Genomic DNA, 5,537 nt, shown 5'->3' with positions numbered 1-5,537 from the left:
TGGAAGCAGGGTTTTCTAGCAACCTAGGATTATCAACCAGAGACACACAAAATAGGTGTTTTAGTACAAAGGCACTGAGAAGAACATGAGATAAGCCCTTTCAAAGAGTTCCTGGAATAAAATCCTAAACTAGTATTGAGTGTAAATCTGCTAAAACTGTAGATGTTGATGGATGACTTACCTTAGTATCAACCTATAAAAATGAAAAGATTCCTGCAGCTTCATTTCATTTCTTCCCACCAAAGCTGGACCTTTGGCAGAAAATGTAAAGATTTCATCTTGGGACCAGGCGCTGTGGCTCACGCCTGTAATCCCAGCACTTTGGGAGGCCGAGACAGGTGGATCACGAGGTCAGGAGATCGAGACCATCCTGGCTAACACAGTGAAACCCCGTCTCTACTAAAAATACAAAAAATTAGCCAGGCGTGGTGGCAGGTGCCTGAAGTCCCAGCTACTTGGGAGACTGAGGCAGGAGAATGGCGTGAACCCGGGAGGCGGAGCTTGCAGTGAGCGGAGATCGCACCACTGCACTCCAGCCTGGGCGACAGAGCCAGACTCCGTCTCTCAAAAAAAAAAAAAAAAAAAGATTTCGCCTTATCTATGCACTCACTTTCACAGTGTGAATCAAATATTTGTACTCCCTGAATGATGAGATTAATCTTGGAGTGTTATCTCAATTCTCTAGAAAATAAGGAGCACAAGGTATTAATAATAGCTAAACTGTGGTGGGCCCTTACCATGTCCTCAGGAGTTTACCTGCATTAATGTAATCAAACCTTACAACTGCTCCCTGAGGTCAGCAAGTTTGGGTAGGCAGCTCCATACACTGCCTCCTGCCTCCTGTCTCCATACCCCTCTGACCCACAAAGTGCCTCCTTAGTTCCCATTTTGGCTATTTTTCCTTATTGTATAAATGTCTTGGGCAGAAACCTCCATGGGGAATTGGAATGAGTAGCAGTTTACTAAACCCACCCTCCCCTCATTCCCCTAGTAATAAATAATTTTCCCATCTTCAGGATACAAATGAGGAACAGAAGGTTCAATTGGGTTAGGTAAAGTACCACTGGAACACAGTTAAAAGACAGAGCACCCTGGAGTAAGAACTGCTTAATCAAAACCTTTTTTTTTAATAGAAGAAATTTAAAACTCTTAGTTCCATTGCCTGCAGAAAATTTAGAACAAACTCTAGAACTCAAAATGTGCCTTTCCCTAATGGGAAGTGGAGGGAGGGAGGAATTGTTTCAGATGATAAGGCTGTGTTGTTCAATAAAGGGCACAGAATCAGAACTAGGGAGAAGTGGTTCTGGTCCCAGATCTTTACCTGTTAACGTCTCTAGGGTAGGCTTCCTGTGCTGCAAGAGAAAAATATTAACCTAAATGACCTCCAGCTAGCTCTCAGCTCCAGAATTTCATGTCTGCTTGCAAAGAGCTGCTAGGAGAGTCAAGATAATTGATGTGAAACCATTTTAAAGATTTTACCATCTGCTCTGGAAATGTATTATTACATGGAAAAATATAGCAAAAAATTTCAAAGTGTCATAAGGCCAAAGGATCCGGGAGATTATTCCCACTTTGGCCCCACTCTGAGGGCCATCCCACACAAGGGAGTGAACGAGGAAGAGCCAAAGGACCTGGTATATTTTTCATAGCAAATGTTTCTGCTTTTGTTTTTTCCCTGATGCTCTTCTCTTCCCCAGCTGGGGTTCCCTTCAATTGATTTCAAAGCAAGAGCTCCCATTGTCACAAATGAAAGTTGCACCTGCACTCTGCAGAGAAGCAAATGGAACTCACCAGGAGGATGATAAAGGAGACAGGTTTTCCTTAAATCAGAGAAACAAAAAAACAGGTAAATATTAATTTGAAATTACACTTTATCACAGTAGTCACAATAGAAGTCTAAGAAGTAGGCATTCTCCTTAGAGAAATGAGCAGCTATCTGCATATAAGAAGAAGATACAGTGATAGAGTGAGGCCAGGAGAGTTGGGGGTGGGCATATTTAATATGGCAGTGGGGCACAGTGAGGGTAGGCTCACATATTAAGAAAGCATCTATCTACCTCTAAGGGACTTTACCTAAATTAATTTAAAACAAAATAGCTGTTAGAATTTCCGCTTCATAGAAGAAGAAAACAGGCCTGGGAGAGATGACTTGCCCAGGTCACATAGGTAAGTGAAAGCCGACCCCTCAATGGTACCTCCAAAACCTTCAAGTCCCCAAATCCTCCTCTACATTTCTATATTTATTATGAAGTCTGTGTTTTAACTGCAGTAAAGGGATTGGGTGGAAAAATTGTCACATTCCAGACACAACTGAGTGTTCATGTATATGTCAACATTAGTGGGGCTGTCACTGCTGGCCCAGGTGCAGAAGCTATAGTCACTGCCCCAACACAGTTGATTCTCATCCATCTTAATAGTGGTGGCAAGCAGATAAACCAAGCAGATAAGTGTCCTCTGTGATAAATCAAGCAGATAAGTCTCTTCTTTTTTGCACTCTCTCGCAAGTTGACCATACTGCCAAGTTAATCAAGTACAAAATGCAAGCTAACCAGACAGGTCTCCCTTGAGTTGCTGCTCAGTGTAATGGAAATGGGGTTATTCTATGGATTAGGACTGGGGAAGCTGACATTTAGACGGGGGTAAAGTATTTGCATGTGCAGCTTTGCCTCACTGCTTTGGAATGAGCCAAATGTGGAAAGGGAACCAAATCCACTCTGGGAAAGGCAAAGTCCAGCTGAAATGTGCAAATTACTATCATATAAACAAATGCCATTCTTTATCTGGCTCTCAAGGTACAAACTAGGTTCTTAAATACAGATTTTCTGAGCTTTTCCTGGCACTAAACACCTCTTTTCTTGTATTGCCACAGAGACCTCATGTTTTCAAAGGTTTTTCTATTTACCAAACTTCATTTAAGTAAATTAATTCGTTTGTTGAGTCTTATTCATCAAAGATATAACTACCAATCAAAGCTTCTAATCAGCCTGGGATAACTAATATTTCCACAGTGTGCTAATTATAATTCCAGGCTAAAGCAAAAAACTTGACATTTTAATTAGCAAGGGCAGCTTTGCTATACTAAATGAGTCATTTCTATTGGCTGCTGCAAATATGGAAGATAACTTGCAGTGCCCTGTGGATCCAGGGGTCTAAGGTTCAAAAATAGTGGAGTTCTCTGGTCTCTAAAAATAGGTCAAGGTCCTTTTTATATAATCCCTAAGACCTCCTGCAAACCCTTTCCAACATAACTTCCACGTTGCATTGTAATTGTCTTTTTAAATATACATAATTAGAGTTTGATTACTTAGGTACCATCCTAATTACATAAGCATACCTACTGAGTTTCCTCCAAACATGTGCTTTCCCCAAGAATCCCAATGAATGTTGTTTTCTCCAACTCACATCACTCATGTGTGTTTTGTTACATATCCATTCATATATTTTGACACATATACAATGAAATATTACTCAAAGAAATGAAAATCCACTTCTTGTAACTTCCAATTTGATGAATTAGTAAATGTTTCACATATCAGGTGATTAAAAAAAGGAGGAAGGGCACAGGAAGAGTGAAAGGATAGGAAAAACATTTTTAAATTTATCGAAATATGGCCTTATCCAGACAAAGAAGAGGAGGTGGGCATCTGTACACAGAGAATCAGGCTTAGGACACGTTCATTAGCTACACCTAATGACAGTTTAGAGATTGAGGAGAAAATGACAAGAGACAGTGGCACAGAAAGCTGATCATGTGTTCACTGATAAGAAATTTAGATTCTACCCTGACACTTCAATGAAGATTTTTGTAAAAGAGGTATTTGTGCTTTAGAAAGCACAATGGCTCTATGTGACCAAAGAGTAACTCAGGTGTCAGCAGCATTGACTCTGCCTAGCAACACAATAGAAATCCCCCTGAACCACCTCCTCTACCCCACAAAATCCATGCTCCTCCCAAAGAGTGGTGGGAGACAAAAATATGCCACCCCAAAATTTGAAGGGTTGTTGAGCTGAAGACAAGAAGAAGCAGATACAGGACAGCTCTCTGCCTTTTCTGTGTTTGCCCCAAAGCAGGGCATAGACTTATAAAGACAAAAGCTATTGTGCGTCTCCTTTTTTTATCAGGGAGAACAAAAGTTAACCGATTAAGATAGCTTTGGACCCTTATCAGCCCAGAGATGATACCAGAGAAGCTTGTATTAAGAAGCTTTACTGGCCGGGCGCAGTGGCTCACAACTGTAATCTCAGCACTTTGGGAGGGCGCGGCAGGCGGATCACGAGGTCAGGAGATCGAGACCATCCTGGCTAACATAGTGAAACTCCATCTCTACTAAAAATACAAAAAAATTAGCCAGGCATGGTGGCAGGTGCCTGTAGTTCCAGCTACTCAGGAGACTGAGGCAGGAGAATGATGTGAACCCGGGAGGCAGAGCTTGCAGTGAGCTGAGATCACGCCACTGCACTCCAGCCTGGGGACAGAACGAGACTCTGTCTTAAAAAAAAAAAAAGAGGCTTTATTAACCAGCCTTTAATCTGCCAGTTTTTTGCCTTCCTCTGAATTGCTGCTGTAGAGACTCAAAGCCCTTTTCCTCTGTCTTGCCACTTCTCTAAAACCTTACTTTGTTGAAGATGCTGTATAAGCTGGAATTCAAAGCCACCTCTTTGATAACTACTCATTTGGGGTGGGGGGTCTCCCATGTAAACATGAAATATACAGGTCAATAAATTTCTGTTTTTCTTTTGCTAGTCTGTCTTTTGTTAACAGGAGTTCATTGCAACTACAAACTTACAGGAGCTTAAAAAAAATCCTGCAGCAATTCTAGTAATTTCCAGGGATGTTTTGTTTCCTGGCCTCCTGAGTCTCTGAAGCTTCTGATTTCTTTTAACATCAGTACTAAAAGGAAGTCCAGTTTTCTCTTTCAGTTTCAAACACACACACACAATTTTTTTTCATTAATACCGAGTCTTTTGTTTTTTGGATTTTTGTTTTGTTTTGTTTTATATATTTGATCATTTTGTCTTGAAAGCTACGCTGAAGATTTCTTAGGGAAGACATATTAGGTTAGGGAAAAGTAATTGTGGTTTTTGACATTACCAATCTAATAGAAAGGGTTATATCCCCATGATGCATGGCAATGGGAAGCTTTTTTTTTTTTTTTTCAAAATGCGCATTGGCCATTCACTTTGGTCATTCACTTATTTATTGCTCCTTGCTCTCCTTTGTCCCACTGTACCACTGAAACTTCCACACTTCTTGGAATAGCCTTGAGAGCTGTGAAAGGCTTCCCCTCTATCAGACAGAACAACATGTCCACCTCCGTGCTCTGATGTCAGGTTCCTGCCTCCCTGGCCTGGTGTGATTCTGCTGCCCCCAAGCAGGCATACCAAGGCTTATTTCCATAAAAACTATTTCTTCCTTGATGAAATTTTTCCATCAACTGTAAAGAGAATTAGATTTTTTTCATCTTCTTTAAAAGTATGGAAAGAAGGTATACTTTCAATGAAAAAAAATGGTAGTTGGTACAGAAATGTAGTGGAAA

This window comes from Macaca mulatta, chromosome 1 (genome assembly GCF_049350105.2).
Source record: "Macaca mulatta isolate MMU2019108-1 chromosome 1, T2T-MMU8v2.0, whole genome shotgun sequence".
Classification (NCBI taxonomy): Eukaryota; Metazoa; Chordata; class Mammalia; order Primates; family Cercopithecidae; genus Macaca; species Macaca mulatta.
This window is presented reverse-complemented; position numbering follows the sequence as displayed.